Here is a 17,763-nt window from a genome sequence, read left to right as displayed (position 1 = left end):
TGAACAGTGTTTACTCTGACACATTGGTGCCGGCTGGTTTCTGGGTTAAGCGGGTGGGTGTTAAGAAGCACGGTTTGGTGGGTCTTGTTTCGTAGGATGCATGACTCTACCTTCGCCTCCCGGGTCCATTGGAGTGTTGCATTGCAGCGATGAGACAAGGGGGTTGTCACGTTCTGACCATCGTTCGTGTGTGTTTTCCTTGTTTTAGTGTTGGTCAGGACGTGAGCTGGGTGGGCATTCTATGTTGTGTGTCTGGTTTGTCTATTTCTATGTTTGGCCTGATATGGTTCTCAATCAGAGGCAGGTGTTAGTCATTGTCTCTGATTGGGAACCATATTTAGGTAGCCTGTTTGGTGTTGGGTTTTGTGGGTGATTGTTCCTGTCTCTGTGTTTGCACCAGATAGGACTGTTTAGGTTTTCACATTTCATTATTTTGTAGTTTATTCATGTATAGTTTTTCCTTCATTAAAAAACCATGAATAACAACCACGCTGCATTTTGGTCCGACACTCCTTCACCGCAAGAAAACCGTTACAGGGGTAAAATAAAAAAATAAGAGAACTCACTTTTTGCAAATCTATTCAACTAGCCATTTTGATGCAACATGATTACATTGAATAAGTCAGTTAAGTTACAAGGAAACCCTAATGTTGATTCAGCCTATTTTTGCCTGGAGGGAGGGAATACACTCCAGGGTGTGTAACTGTGGTTATTGTCACGGGTGTGGTGTCTGTTTGTTATTCAACTGTGAGAGGTGGGGCAGAAAGAGTATAAGACAGGACTGCAAGGGGCAGAGAGACACTCGTCTTCTACTGAGGTCCAGAAGACATCAAGACAACCAGGTATCAATCAGTCAGCATATTCCAACTATCAGAGGTAAGTTCGCTGAGCACATTCTCAGATGTATATAGGTGTGGACTGGTGTGTATGGCTGGACTGGTTGTTTCATACAAGAGTAGATTGGTGGACAACTGTATAATGTGACATGCTAACAACACGGTTTATCTCATTTTCTAGAGGATGATGATCAGTGTGTGTTTTAAAATGCCATGCTCTATGTGGTTCAGTAAAGGATGAAGATCCAGAGTATGTTACTGCTGTTCGCTCTAGTGGGTGTCCTGTTAGCAAGCTCCCTCAATGAAGATCACGCTAAGGAAGGTACGTCTAGTGTGTGTGTGTGTGTGTTCTATTACTCCTGGTTTTAATCTGAAATAATTTGATATGATGACAAATCTTCCCCAAGAGGATAGTGCCATGGAGAAGGTGGAGAATGGACTTGTGAATGCCATTGCAGAAGATGAAGCACAACGTATGTACATATAGCTATCTACATGCATGCCAAAGAGAAGTTACTAGAGTTTTATAAAAAGGGTGAAGGCTAATTCCATGTCTCCTGTTGATTAGCATCATGGTTCAGTCGTCGTCATCATCGTCATCATCATCATCATCATTATCATGGATGATGAGGTACCAGAATGGGGTCACGGACGATTCTTTCCTGGTCTCCATATGGAATCAACATAACTAACATTACTCTACAAAGCCCCACATTCATCCATTCATGATGGCAATGTTGCATTGTGATCCTCCAATAAAATGGGCCTTTCACACATGCATGTCTAGCAGTGTTTTTCATTCAGTGTTACAATGTTAACATGACCATACAATTTGGGTCGAGGTCGGGTGATTATGGAGGCCAGGTTCTCTGATGTAGCACTCCATCATTCTCCCTGGTCAAATAGCCCTTAACCAGCCTGGAGCTGTGTTGGGTCATTGTCCTGTTCAAAAACAAATGACAGTCCCACTAAGCGCAAACTAGATGGGATGGCGTACTGCTGCAGACTGCTGTGGTAGCCATGCTGGTTAAGTGTGCCTTGAATTCTAAATAAATCAATGTCAGTGTCACCAGCAAAGCACCATCACACATCCTCCTCCATACTTTACATTTGTGTATTTTTTATTTAACTAGGCAAGTAAGTTAAGAACAATCTTACTTTCAATAACGGCCTAGGAACAGTGGGTAAACTGCCTCGTTCAGGGGAAGAACAACAGATTTTTACCTTGTCAGCTCAAGGATTCGATTGTGCAACCTATCGGTTACTAGTCCAACACTTTAACCAGTAGGCTACCTGCCGTCCCATTACATATGTAATCATGTAGTAACCAAAGTGTTAAACAAATCAAGATATATTTTAAATTTGTGAATCTTCTAAGCCACCTTTTTCCTTGATGACAGCTTTGCACACTCTTGGCTTTCTCTCAACCAGCTTCATGAGGATTGCATTTCAATTAACATGTATGCCTTGTTAAAAGTTCATTTGTGGAATTTCTGGTCAGTCAATGTGGAAAATGTCAAGAACATTGAACGTTTCTGCAAGTGCAGTCGTCACCAGAGGAAAGGCAGACCCAGAGTTACCTCTACTGCAGAGGATAAGTTCCAGCCTGAGAAATTGCAGCCCAAATAAATGCTTCAGAGTTCAAGTAACAGACACATCTCAACATCAACTGTTCAGAGAATAATATGTGAATCAGGGCTTCATGGTCAAAATGCTGCAAAATAAAACACTACTAAAGGACACCAATAAGAAGAAGAGACTTGCTTGGGCCAGGAAATACGAGCAACTGACATTAGACCAGTGTAAATCTGTCCTTTGGTCAGATGAGTCCAAATTTGAGAGTTTTGGTTCCATCCTCCGTATCATTGTGAGACGCAGAGTAGGTGAACGGATGTTCTCCGCATGTGTGGTTCCCACCCGAGTGGAGCTGCGGTCTACAGCACTGCATCTCAGTGCTAGAGGCGTCACTATAGACACCCTGGTTCGATTCCAGGCCGTATCAAAACTAAGCTGTGATTAGGAGTCCCACAGGGCGGCGCACAATTGGCCCAGGATTGTCCGGGTTTGGCCAGTGTAGGCCGTCATTGTAAATAAGAATTTGTTCTTAACTGACTTGCTTAGTTAAAGGTAAAATTAATGTGTGATTTCATAGTTTTGATGTCTTCACTATTATTTTACAATGTAGAAAATAGCAAAAAATAAAGAAAAACCTTTGAGTAGGTGTGTCCAAATTTGACTGGTACTGTATACATATTTTATAGTAATTCAATTGCTGAGAGATTTTGTTTTACAAGTAATATTTATTGGACCCCTGTTTTCAATAATAAAACTGAGCCTTTTTCTAAAATGTTTTGAGATTGGATAACACATTGTGAAGAATCTTAGAACATTCCTTTGTCTGCGCTTATCCAGCAAAAGAAAGAGATGCTCTGCCTTAACAACACTATCAACAAGACAAGTCCTACAGGCCCAAGTTTTGTCGCATCTTGACTGTTCAGTTGTGTTGTCAGGTGCCACAAAAAAGGACTTAGGAAAATTGCAACTGGCTCAGAACAGGGCAGCACGACTGGCCCTTGGATGAAGAGATCCCTCTATAGTGGTGTGGGGGCTGTTCTTTTGCAAACTGGTTGGGGTTATATCCTGCCTGTTTGGTCCTTTCCGGGGTTATTGTCGGACAGGGTCTCAGTGTCTCCTGACCCCTCATGTCTCAGCTTCCAGTATTTACGCTACAATAGTTTGTGTTGGGGGGCTAGGGCCAGTCTCTTATATCTGGAGTATTTCTCCTGTCTTATCTGATGTCCTGTGTGAATTTAAGTATGCTCTCTCTAATTCTCTCTCTTTCTTTCTTCCTCTCTTTCTTTCTCTCGGAGGACCTCAGGACTACCTGACCTGATGACTCCTTGCTGTCCCCAGACCACCTGGTCGTGCTGCTGCACCAGTTTCAACTGTTCTGCCTGCGGCTATGGAACCCTGACCGGTTCCCCGGACGTGCTACCTGTCCCAGACCTGCTGTTTTCAACTCTCTAGAGACAGCAGGAGCGGTAGAGATACTCTGAATGATCGGATATGAAAAGCCAACTGACATTTACTCCTGAGGTGCTGACCTGTTGCACCTTCTACAATCAATGTGATTATTATTATTTGACCCTGCTGGTCATCTATGAACATTTTAATATCTTGGCGATGTTCTGTTATAATCTCCACCCGGCACAGCCAGAAGAGGACTGGCCACCCCTCACAGCCTGGTTCCGCTCTAGGTTTCTTCCTAGGTTCAGGCTTTTCTAGGGAGTTTTTCCGAGCCACCACGCTTCTACACCTGCATTGCTTTCTGTTTGGGGTTTTAGGCTGGGTTTCTGTACAGCAATTTGTGACATCAGCTGATGTAAGGGCTTTATAGATAAATTAGATTGATTGGTTAATGGACACAGAGAGCTAATATTAATAATATGCATGCCAATCTCTCCTGGTTGAAAGTGGAGGAGAGATTGACATGTTGAATGCACCGAGCTGTCTGTCTAAACTACTGGCACACAGCTCGGACACCCATGCATACCCCACATACCACAAGAGGTCTCTTCACCGTCCCCAAGTCCAGAAGACTATGGGAGGCACACAGTACTATATTGAGCCATGACTACATGGAACTCTATTCCACATCAAGTAACTGACACAAGCAGTAAAATTTAGATTTAAGAAATTTTAAAAACACTTTATGGAACAGCAGGGACTGTGAAGCAACACAAACATTGGCACAGACACGTGCATACACATGATAACAAACACACTATACATACACATGGATTTAGTACTGCATATATGTGGGAGTGGAGGAGTAGGGGCAACTTCTCCACCACTACAATACAATCTGTGAAAGCAGTGTAATGTTTTTAAAATTGTATGAACTGCTTTAATATTGCTGGACCCCAGGAAGTGTAGCTGCACGTTTGGCAGCAGCTAATGGGGATCCTTAATAAATACAAATACAGTATCTCAAAAGCGGATGCTTTCCTGGGTTTTTCACACATGATAGTGTCTCGGGCAGGGTTCCCAAACTTTTGACCCACGACTCCATTTTGAGTCCAACCATGTGAACAAAATGATGTAACTAACAACCAATGTTTACTTTTATTTTTGGGGCTATGGCAATCAATTGAAAAACATTCTAACAGTATTTCTGATTGTCTTCTCAACTCACAATCACATCTGCGTAATGTGGGGTTATGACAGTAAATTGCAAATTAGTCTGACATAATGTGTCTTTACTCACCGCCACTAATAAGAGGGGGGGCGTGGTCGACAGTGTGCACCTCATCTCTGTTGTCACATCCAATCTGGATTGATATTAAATGCAGGGCTTTATTACAGACAGAAACACTTCTTTGTTTCATCAGCTGTCTGGGTGGCTGGTCTCAGACGATCCTGCATGTGAAGAAGCCAGATGTGGAGGTCCTGGGCTGGCGTGATTACACATGGTCTGAAATTGTGAGGCCAGTTGGACATACTGCCAAATTCTCTAAAACAATGTTGGAGGCAGCTTATGGTAGAGAAATGAACATTTTATTATCTGGCAACAGTTCTGGTGGACATTCCTGCAGTCAACATGCCAATTGCAAGCTCCCTCAAAACTTGTGGCATTGTGTTCTGTGACAAAACCGCACATTTTAAGAGTGCACCTATGTAATAATTATGCTGTTTAATCAGCTTCTTGAAGTGCCACACCTGCCAGGTGGATGGATTATCTTGGCAAATGAGAAATGCTCACTAACAGGGATGCACAACATTTGGGAAAAAATAAGCTTTTTGTCCATATGGAACATTTCTGGGATCTTTTATTTCACCTCGTGAAACATGGGACCGACACCTTACATTTATATTTTTGTTCAGTATATTTAGCCATTTAAAGATTTTATTTTTGGAAGAAAATTCTGTTTTTGCCATAGCCCTCACTGGCTTTCATGTGATTTAAACACATGAGCTTGTCTGAGTTGTCAGACTTGACTATCCATCGGAGTGCTGCAATTGGTTGCCCAAAATTCATGCATCAGCAGGTAGGTAGCCTAATGGTTAGAGCGTTGGCCTTGTAACTGAACTATCGAATCCTCGAGCTGACAAGGTAAAAAACTGTTGCGCTGACCCTGAACAAGGCAGTTAACCCACTGTTCCTAGGCTGTCATTAAAAATAAGAATTTGTTCTTAACTGAGTTGCCTAGTTAAATAAAGGTCAAATAAAAAAATCCCCAATCCATCTGTAATGCAAGTTAATCAGCATATCAACCCTCAATGAGTGAAAGAGACTCTGTTACTAAATTATCAATGATTTGGAGGAAACCAAACACAGTCATTCTCCCAGCATGTCACATTTCTGTCTCTTTGAAAAAACAGTTTAAGCATAGAGCCCCACAGTGGAGGTGTCATAATACCCATGATATCTAGCGGTCAAACAGGGAAATGATTCCAATCATTTTTGCACCATTCATTTTTCCCAAAAGGCATTTTAGAAACACTTTAAATAATGGCTGTGTTTCGTGTAGGCTTACCATGGTGTGACGTTTTGATAACCGTGTAAATTTATCTGCAACAAGGTGACTTTTTTTATCCACAGCTGGGCACAAATGTGTTATGTGCGAGATGATTTCCACACAATCACAAAATGAGGATAAGGTGGAACTGAAAAATGGACTGGGATTTGTCTGCCCTAAATGCACCACCATCAAGCAGCTTAGGGAAGAGATCCTCTGGCTGTTCACTCGGCTGTGAGAAAAGGATAACTTGAGGACACCGCCCTTGCTGTAGCCTAGGCAAACCGAATCTCGGTTATAAATGCTTCCTATAGCAAAGCTGTCAATGAGTCGGTGGTGTTGATCTGTCCCAATTAGATGTTAAGCTCAACTCTGCGGTGCATGGGAGACTGAACACTGGCAAGGCGTAGGAAATTGGGGAGTCAGTCTGACCACCCCTCATCTATCCGAAGGATCCAATCCAGCTATCAAACAACTTTTCCCCGTGGGGGAGGGTGTCAGCACAGATCCTCTGAGTAGACCACCAGCCGCCCAGTGGAACCCTCCCCCACGACCATCACAGTTCAGCAGGTTCCTGACTCAAGGGTCTCGGACCATCTTCCACCTTCCTGGGATTTCCAGCACCATCCACTGTTGCAAAGAGTCAGGCTAGCCTGGCTAGAAGCCTCCAGCCCCGTGCCCAAGGCAGTCCCACCCGCTCCCCCTCTTCTTTCCCCATCAGATTCCATCAACACCACCATAATTTGGGCAGCTCGATGGTGAGAGATTTTGTTCTGCCTACAGTCTGTGGAACAACCAAGGTCCATTGTCACCCAGGAGCCTGTGTCCATTACATCAACTTCCTTCTGCCCACGGTTCTGTCCAACTATTACAATATTGACACCATTGTCACTGACATACTGTAGGTTTGAATGACTTTCGCATTCGGTGATCTGAGGGAGGACAACACATTTTCTTTAACACCCTCGCTAGCATAAGGAAGAGAATAATTATATCTGTCCCCTCTCTTGATATCGAAGGGGTTTCGGAATGTTTCTGCCGACTCGATGCCCTAAATGAGTATCTGAAGAAACTTTTCAAAGACAGGAATATCTCCTTTTGTGACAACTTTGATTTGTTGTGGGAGCAATCAGCACTTTTTAAAAGAGACGGGATTCCCTCTAACCACAACAGTTTCAAGGATTATTTCCAGCAACATAGCAAACTGTTTTAGAGACTGACGGGCATGGTCTGGTAGCGCTCCAGTCTTCCCTGGCAGAATAAGCAACAGAGGACTTGGAAAGCATATCAACTCCTGTAGAAATGGCACTGTGGTTATTGTGAGTAACCTGATTTATGTTCCTCTAACTCTGCCTTCTACTGAGTTTATACAAACTGTCCTATCCTACCATTCTTATAGGTTGGAGACTGTCAGAAAACAAGGTTGCAACATTAATCATTTGGTTGTTATTTGATTGTTTTCCTTGAGGCAGATACCCCCGGGCAGAGTGGCCGAATCTCATTGAATATGGCGGTTTTAAATGTTAGAACAATCACTAGTAAAACCTTTCTTGTGAATGACCTCATTACTGAGTACGAAGTTGATTACATGTTTCTCACTGAAACATGGCTGTCTGCAGACTGTAGTGCCACAATTATTGAAGCCTTGCCCATGGACTGCAGCTTTCCATACTCTATAGGAAAAGAGTATGAAGAGAGCCTCTATATTTACTAATGCTCCCAGCTGTAAGGACATTTCATTTGGCAACTTCGGTCTTTTGAGCTTCATGCTATACTGTTTAAATATCAGCCACCCACTTTTGTTGCTGATTTCTCTGAACTATTGTCGTGTCTTTACTGTCATTAAATTGAAGACTTCGTTTTTATCAAAGATTCTCTGTAATTAGTATTACGCGATCAATCTGATTACTCATGTAACTGTAATTAACTAGGAAGTCGGGGCACCAAGGAAAATATTCAGATTACAAAGTTATAATTTCCCAATATAATCTTTCAGATATTTTCATATCTGATCCATAGTCTTCTGATTAATTAATTATTTACTTTACCTCACGTTAGTCTCATTCCAAACGTCGTAAATTGTTGGTTATCGGCACGAACCCAGTCTTCACTATGAGACATCCATACATCAATTGTCTTAAATCATTTATTTATTACTAACTAAGTCATTCACAGAAATGCATAAACAAACACAGTAAATATGGTTACAAGAAATGATAGGGAAATGTGCCCTAGTGGGCTAAACTGGCATAGCGTCTTGTTAGACAAAAAGGGAAGTGGGGGTCGACTAAGAAGTCAATAATTATAACAATTGAAATGCTACTCCTTTACACATTTGGGAACAATTGCAATTAATATATATATTTACGCTCAGTGTGTCGTCTTGATCTTCGTTGAAAAGTTGTTTCTTTTGTAGAATTGTCCGTCTCTCTCTCTCTCTCTCTCTCTCTCTCTCGCTCTCTCTCTCTCTCTCTCTCTCTCTCTCTCTCTGTCTATCATGGTTAGAGGGGATAGTTCAGAGCAACATTCATTCATGTTGTCGTAGATTGGATGTTTCGGTGGTTGTCGTTCTTCGCGTTCAATGATACTGAATTACTAGCTGCAGATTAGTAATTAATAAAGACTTGTTCTGTCGGTATCGATAGTCTAAGAGTTTAACCACGTGGTATGGTTAAAAGATTCATCAATGGTCTGCAACCTTCGTCCACTCGTAATAGAGAAAAACATGGTCTACTGAGAATTTCTCAAAGTTTTTTTTTCTTTTCGGAATTGCAGAAAAGGGGCTGTCCCAGGATGCCTGACCCTAACTGGGCTCATGGGCGGTCCTCTGATTTAGTTAAACTCAAAAGGGAATTGGAGTTTCCTTCATTAAACAGTCCAAAATCACATTACACAATTTTACAAACAGTATCATACTCACTCATTCATCTTATACAACATTTAGATGTAAACCTCATATCTGAGGCTATTATATAAACAGCTTTATGGTAATGTGGCCACACCATCTCCCATGAGCTTCCCCAAGTTGTAACAAACGGACCAGTTCGTAGCTGGATTCTTCACTGATCTTTATTACCTTCTCCGGAACATAAAATTTGTTCGAACCTCAAGTTCTTTGAGGTGGAAGAAATTCCTTTGTTCTCTATGAAAATTCACTCTGTCTCTTATACTGTGTGGCCATGAGGCAGGGTCTTCTCCTCAGGAATTTACAACCTCTCAATGACCACAGCAGTCTGGTTGTAGAAGCAGAGAGCGGGGGATGGTGTTCGCTGTACCCAAAGAGGGCAACGTCATGACACTATTGATCTTGAGAACTATGATAAAATCATTGTGTTTGGCGATTTTAATATTCATGTTGACAAAGAGACTGACTGAATTTAAACTTTTTAAACATTTTTTATTTTTATTTTTATTTAACCAGGTGGGCCAGTTGAGAACAAGTTCTCATTTACAACTGTGACCTGGCCAAGATAAAGCAAAGCAGTGCAACACAAACAACAACACAGAGTTACACATGGAATAAACAAATATACAGTCAATAACACAAAAGAAAAATCTATATACAGAGTGTGAAAATGAGGTAAGGCAATAAATAGGCCGTACTGGCGAAGTAATTACAATTTAGCAATTAAACACTGGAGTGATAGATGTGCAGAAGATGAATGTGCAAGTAGAGATACTGGGGTGCAAAGGAGCAAAAAAAAAAACAATTTGGGGATGAGGTAGTTGGATGGGCTATTTACAGATGTGTTATGTACAGGTGCAATGAGCTGCTCTGACAGCTGATGCTTAAAGTTAGTGAGGGAAATATGAGTCTCTAGCTTTTGTGATTTTTGCAATTCGTTTCAGTCATTGGCAGCAGAGAACTGGAAGGAAAGGCTACCAATGGAGATTTGGCTTTGACCCGGGATTGAGTTTCACTTTTCGCTTTGACCCGGGATTGAGTTTCACTTTTCGCACCAAAGTAAGTTCATTTCTAGGAGACAGAACACGTCTCCTTCCTGAGCGGTATGACGGTTGCGTGGTCCCATGGTGTTTATACTTGCGTACTATTGTTTGTACAGATGAATGTGGTACCTTCAGGCATTTGGAAATTGCTCCCAATGATGAACCAGACGTGTGGTGCTCTACAATTGGCTGATTTCTTTTGATTTTCCCATGATGTCAAGCAAAGAGGCACTGAGTTTGAAAGTAGTCCTTGAAATACATCCACAGGTACACCTCCAATTGACTCAAATGATGTCAATTAGCCTATCAGAAGCTTCTAAAGCCATGACATAATTTTCTGGAATTTTTCAAGCTGTTTAAAGGCACAGTCAACCCAGTGTACTATAACTTCTGACCAACTGGAATTATGATACAGTGAATTATAAGTGAAATAATCTGTAAACAATTGTTGGAAAAATTACTTGTCATTCACAAAGTAGTTTGTTAACAAGAAATTTGTGGAGTGGTTGAAAAATGAGTTTTAATGATGTCGTGTTAAATCGGTTCAAATATGACGCGATCAAGAACTTTGTGAAAATCAATAGGCTTTTAATAAAAAGGTATCTCAAGCCGGAGTGGTCCGCAGAACACACCCTTTTCAGAGTTTTCTGGCTCTGATTTTATACACACAAATACATAAGCCCATCCTACATGCAAAATGAAGTTACATCCCAATTCGTGCATCCTGCTTGTTCAGCCCAATAACGCCCATATCTGCTTTCCGTCAGATTATAATGATGACAAGACCCTTGCTTTGTCCCTTCACTCAGCTTAATGCGTTCCTTTGTATGTGTGTTATCTGGGGTCAGCAGACTGTGTCTCCTCTGATTTTAGCGTGCTCAGCTATACTAAAAATGCTATACATTCCTCTATGCTATAGGCTTTGATCCTGTAATTAGCTCCATCTGTTCCCTTGTATGTGTGCCTTTATTTCGGATCAATAGACTGTGTGTCTCCTCTAGTTTTAGTGTGTCCAGCCGTCCTGACGCCCAACGTGGGGCCCTCTCTCCATGTGGTTGTCTAATATCTGCAGACTATGTGTCTCCATTTTTAGTGTTTCCATCTGTCCTGGTGCCCATGTGTTGCCCTCTCCCATGGCCCCACTCTGGCTTCCTGTCCTATACAATAGACAATACATTTTACCAGAATGGCAAATACATTTATCTAGTGTATCTCTCCCTTGTGTTATAGTATATCGTTTCTCCATATATGTACCTCATTCTCCCAAAATGACTGCAACCTGTGTATGTAAGTGTATGTAAACTTCCAACTTCAACTGTATATGAACGTTCATCCACATCTAAATGTGATGAGTTTGCGGGATATTTCAGACAAAAGAGGACAAACACCCTGACAGCTCCTGGAAAAATTGGTATTCACATAGCTAACAGATTTTTTTTGCCATCAGTATTTTTGAAAAATGGTAATCTGGTGTTCGTGCCCACTGCAGCACAGCCTTAGTTACCGTGGTAAATGATTTTAGAGCCAACACAGATGCCAAACAGTTCTCTGTCCTAGTACTCTTGGATTTAATTTCTGCATTTGACACTGTTGACCATGATGTCCTTCTGGACAGACATGAGGTTGGTTGGCCTCTCCGTTCCAGTTCTGAATTGGTTTAGGACCTATTTAACCGGTCGAGAGTTTCTTGTCACCCTTGCTAAACATAACTCAGAGAAAACAAATATCACATGGCTTTCCATAAGGTTCGATTTTGGGTCCGGTACTGTTCGGTTTATATACGTTACCCCTTTGCAGCGTTTTCCAACATAATTTGCAAATAAATTCATAAAAAATCCTACAATGTGATTTTCTGGATTTTTTTTCCTCATTTTGTCCGTCATAGTTGAAGTGTACCTAGGCCTCTCTCATCTTTTTAAGTGGGAGAACTTGCACAATTGGTGGCTGACTAAATACTTTTTTGCCCCACTGTAAATACAGTAATCATGGCATTTGCTCCACCCCTTGATTACTGAACTCTGCCTGTCCCTGAGCCTGCCTACCATCCTGTACCTTTGCTCCTACTCTGGATTATCGACCCCTGCCTGCTATTGTTACTTCACAGAGACTGCACTTAGGTCTTACCTTGATCCCTGAGAGAGAGAATCTGGCCGCACGTTTTAATTCACGGGCAATAAAGATAAAACACCAGGTAAAAAACACAGGTGTCATTTTACATTCTGAACTCCACACATATTAGGAATGTGACCAAAATAGATTTTTAACACCTGAGGAACATTGCCAAGGTGCGGACATTTCTATCTCAGGCTGATACAGAGAGACTCATGATTTTATTTCAATGCTCTCCTGTCTGGTCTACCCAAGAAAGCCATTGGACAACTGCAAAACATACAGAATGCTGCAATACGAGTACTGACAAAGACCAGACGGAGAGCACACATTACATCGGTTTTAAAGTCTCTGCACTGGCTGCCTGTGAGTTTTAGATTACATTTTTTAAATAATTATATTTGTTTTTAAACTAATCCACAATTGTTCACCCCAATGCATGTCAAACATGCTTTTGAGTTATGCACCCAGTAGGTCCCGCAGGTCATCTGGAACTGTTCTTTCTAACTATCCCAAAGCCTCGGACCAAGAGTCACAGAGAGGCAGCCTTTAGTTACTATGCCCCCATCCTATGGAATAGCCTGCCAAAGAGATCTTAAAACACACCTTTGTAGCTTTGCTTTTCCTTAGGGTGCTTTTTTAGTCTCAGTTTTATTGTTATTCTTTTTTTTAGAAATTCTGTTTTTATTTTCATTGTTTTTATTTGTTATTTTTTCTATGAATTGTGTTGCATTCATGTCTGAAATGTGCGATATAAATCAAGCTTGATTTGATTTGGTTAGACACATCCAGATACTCATCCAGATTACATTTTTAGGGATCGGAGAGATTCTCAGAATATTGTGGACAGGTTATTGGGACAGTATTACGCCCAGTCTTAAATAATTGGATAACAAAAGTAGGCTGTAATGATGAGAGTTTACAACTATTGACTATAAAAGTGTGCTGTTTTCTGTTGATATATACAGCTTGTGTCATAAGGAGAGGTTCAAGGCAGTTTGGATTCATTAGCATACAGGGATGAGCCCTGGAATCTGGTGACAATGTGGAGGCAGTGAGCAGATAAGAAACATATTTTATGACCATGTGTAGACACAACAAATCCCAATCAAATAGTGATGATGGCAACCACATGTTCATGGAAGGTTTTAACCATTGCTTCTGTGCTCTCTGCTGTACTTTTTGGCATGTTTGGACATTACCTATGTCACTGTCCTTCAATAATCCAAAATGTAAATGATGATCTATGTGTTTAATATACAGTACATTAACATGTCAGGTGTTTTATTTCTTCAATAAATGTAAAGAAATACAGTGTATTAATAAATACACAGAGGACATTCGTATGGGTTGGGAGTGATCAGCCAGTGATCAAAGAGCATTGTCTTCTTCAAAATGGTTTGCCTATGGTTTGCAAATGGCTGAGGACAACATCACTGGCATCCACTGGTCACAATGAATGACAACAAATATTTGAGTCCGCGTATGAAGACCATGACCAGACCAAGACCAGTTTAAATAGAGAAAAACAAGATCTAGACCTAGACACAGACCAACAAAAGACTAAGGTCTTGCCTGATATCCTGAGCCAAGATATTAAATATGAAATATTTAAATCAGGACATTGGTCCCAAGATCCAGACCCAGTGAGTTGAGACCATGATGAGTTAAAGACCGAATATATGTGGTCTCGAGTGGTCTCAGTTCCACTAGAGAAATAGAGTTATCTTGAGTATAGTATAGTATAGTATCGTATAGTATAGTAGAGTAGAGCAGTATAGTTCAGTACAGTTTAGTAGAGTATAGTTCAGTACAGTATTTTACATTTAATTAGGATCCCTGTTATCTTACGCCTAGATGTCAGCTAATCTTCCTGTGGTCAAATACAGAACTAAAAAGACATTACAAACAATTACAATTTACATTACCAAAATTGGTAACCTTTACATTAAGTTGCCCCTATTTTTATGTAACTACACATTAAGTAATTGTAATAACAACATAGCAGTTATAGCTATTACTACATAATTACATAGCAATAGGGTTGTAGCAGTATCAGCTATTACACAATTGGAACAAGCAGTAATTTCTGGACTATTAAGCGCACCTGAATATAAACCGCACCCACTGAATTTAAATATGTATTATGTAATATGTATATTTAAATAAATATGTATTTTGTACATAAATAAGCCGCACGTGTCTATAAGCCGCAGGTGCCTACAAATGAAACAAATTAACTTTACACAGCCTTTAAACAAAACACTGCTTGTAACAAAAATAAATAGGCTTTAACGAAATATGGTTTGTAACAAAAATTTAAAAAATAACAGTAAACAGTAGCCTACCAAGAAAGTCAATGGTCACTATCTTCCTCCTCCTGTGCACTGAAACCACTGAAGTCATCTCCTTCGGTGTCTGAGTTGAATAGCCTCAGAATTGCTTCATCCGATGTTGGATCGCTGCCCTCTTCAACACGCAGCAGTCCAGCCTTTCGAAACCCGTTGATGATAGTGGATTTTTTGACAATGCTCCACGCTGTCAGCAGCTCTATTTCCTTTTCCAACAGCCAGATCGATCGCCTTCAACTTGAAAGCTGCATCTTATGCATTTCTCCGTGTCTTTGCCATGATGAGGGTGACAAAATGACTACCGTAATCAGAATGATGGGAAGTTTGAGCGCGCTCGATTTACGTCACATTATGTGATGGTGCTCAGTTTTTTGGCGGCATGAATCTTGTGAAAGCGTGAAAAATCCATAAATTAGCCGTGTCATTGTATAAACTGCGAGGTTCAAAGCGTGGGAAAAAAGTTGCGGATTTTAGTCCGGAAATTACGGTACACATCCACTTGCTGAAGGTTATTCCACATGTGTAACTCCTGATGTTATTACACATTCTCTTGTTTCACTATGTAACTAATTCTCTTTCAATTATTCATTTCGATAGCTCACATGTGGAGGTTTGCTAGGACTGCTTACTCTCTCGGAAATGGCTATCAAAAGCGTCTGTTGGAGACAGACAGGTGGAGTGTCGAATGAGTTGAGACCCTCACTTCCATAAAAGAAGCTACTCTCCCACCCTCTGGTTATTCTCACTTCTTTTCTTCACCAAGAGTATCACTACTCTACCTCTCCTCATATCGACTGGATACCGGTTTTCCTGCTTAAAACCTGTTATGGCTGCAATCCCGATACCGGGATCGATATGACAACTACCAGTGAACATAGAGGGCGCCAAAATTCAAACCACAGAAATCTCATAATTACAATTCCTAAAACATACATGTGTCTTATATCAATTTAAATATATTTTCGGTGTTAATTCCACCAAAGTTTCCGATTTCAAATAGGCTTTTCAGCGAAAGCACTACAAACGATTATGTTAGGTCTCCACCAAACCACAATAAGCACAGCCATTTTCCAGCAAAATATAGCATTCAGAAAAACCAGAAATAAAGATAAAATTAATCAGTAACCTTGAATTATCTTCATCAGATGACACTCATAGGACTTCATGTTACACAATACATGCATGTTTTGTTTGATAAAGTTCATATTTATATAAAAAAATCTTAGTTTACGTTAGATTCACCAGTACCAAAAACAACAAGTGATTTTGCATAGCCATCATTCGACAGAAATACTCATCATTGTCACGTTCTGACCATAGTTCTTTTGTGTTTCTTTGTTTTAATGTTGGTCAGGACGTGAGCTGAGTGGGCATTCTATGTTGTGTGTCTAGTTTTCCTGTTTCTATGTTTGGCCTGATATGGTTCTCAATCAGAGGCAGGTGTTAGTCATTGTCTCTGATTGGGAACCATATTTAGGTAGCCTGTTTTGTGTTAGGTTTTGTGGGTGGTTGTCTTCTGTCTTTGTGTCTATATACCAGATAGGACTGTTTCGGTTTTTCACATTTGTTGTTTTGGCATTTTGTAGTGTTGACGTTTATGGTCTTTATTAAACATGTTGAACTCTAACCACGCTGCGCTTTGGTCCGATCCTTCGTCCACAGAAGAAAACCGTTACAATCATAAATGTAGATGATAATATAGTTATACACATGGAATTACAGATATACCTATCCTTAATGCAACCGCTGTGTCAGATTTAAAAAAAACTTTACGGAAAAAGAAATGCATGCAATAATCTGAGACGGAGCTCAATTTAAAAACACCCCAGCCGCAAAGATGGCATCAACATAAACAAGAAATTACATGATAAATATTCCCTTACCTTTGATGATCTACATCAGAAAGCACTCCAGGAATCCCAGGTCCACAATAAATGTTTGTTTTGTCGAAAATGTCCGTTATTTTTATCCAAATACCTTATTTTGTTAGAGCGTTTGGTATACATATCCAAACGCTAATTCTGGTCAGCGTTATATCGGATAAAAACTTTAAAAAGTGATATTACCGGTCGAAGAAACATTTCACACTAAGTACAGAATCAATCTTTAGGATGTTTTTAACATGTAGCTTCAATAAAGTTCCAACCGAAGTATTCCTTCTAGTCTCCGTTAGCCATGGAACGCAAGTGGGTACCTTGAGGAAAAAGCTCTATCACAAAATGGCTGCTTGATGGACAGCTGATATATTCTGCTCTCATTCACTCCCACAACAACATAGAAGCCTCATTATAATTTCTATTGATGGTTGACATCTAGTGGAACCCCTAGGCAGTGCAACATCATTCATATCTCAAGGGGATTTCATTGGGGACTCTGGTGAATACATACAAAGCCCAGATAGCTCACTTCCTGTTTTGATTTCTCCTCAGGATTTTGCTTGTCATATGAGTTCTGTTATACTCACAGACATCATTCAAACAGTTTTAGAAACGTTAGAGTGTTTTCTATCCAACACTAATAATAATATACATATATTAGCAACTGAGACTGAGAAGTAGGCCATTTACATTATTCATCCAAGCTACTCAATACTGCCCCCCAGCCATAAAAAGTTAAGTGCTTACAAATCAAATCAAATTTTATTTGTCACATACACATGGTTAGCAGATGTTAATGCGAGTGTAGCGAAATGCTTGTGCTTCTAGTTCCGACAATTACAGGTGAACTATGGAGGATATCGCTGTCGATAATAGGTCTTCTGGCCCTGTTGAGAGATTGAGTACAAACCGGAAGGTTTTTGTTATGTGTAGAAATTCAGTGTCACTGCTAGCTATTGAGACTCAGTTAGGCCACGCTGCAAGGCTAGCTTATCTAGCTCTAACCTCACTAGAATACCCTACCTGCAACACGGTAGCATTCCTAGCTCCCTTCTCTTGTCTAGATTCAACTGCCTGCTACTCATCCCCGGAAGATATGATTAGCATATTATTAGTAGATTTG

At 40.5% G+C, this 17,763-nt stretch overlaps 2 long non-coding RNA genes across 2 annotated transcripts in view; one reads left to right on the top strand and one right to left on the bottom strand.

Moving 5' to 3' along the window:
* The window catches only part of LOC118940097 (uncharacterized), a 35,950-nt gene extending 18,593 nt beyond the window's left edge, over window positions 1-17,357 (bottom strand). The window contains exon 1 of the long non-coding RNA XR_016487769.1: window positions 16,647-17,357. This is a non-coding gene — a long non-coding RNA (uncharacterized LOC118940097). The remainder of the gene's footprint in view (window positions 1-16,646) is intronic.
* LOC110495170 (uncharacterized) lies at window positions 766-1,612 on the top strand. Its single transcript, XR_002469391.3, has 4 exons — window positions 766-876; window positions 1,068-1,158; window positions 1,244-1,309; window positions 1,405-1,612. It is a non-coding gene; the product is annotated as an uncharacterized LOC110495170 (long non-coding RNA).
* Window positions 17,358-17,763: the final 406 nt, after the last annotated feature.

This window comes from Oncorhynchus mykiss, chromosome 17, assembly GCF_057628025.1.
Source record: "Oncorhynchus mykiss isolate SJ-2025 chromosome 17, ASM5762802v1, whole genome shotgun sequence".
In the NCBI taxonomy this organism is placed as follows: domain Eukaryota; kingdom Metazoa; phylum Chordata; class Actinopteri; order Salmoniformes; family Salmonidae; genus Oncorhynchus; species Oncorhynchus mykiss.
This window is presented reverse-complemented; position numbering and strand designations above follow the sequence as displayed.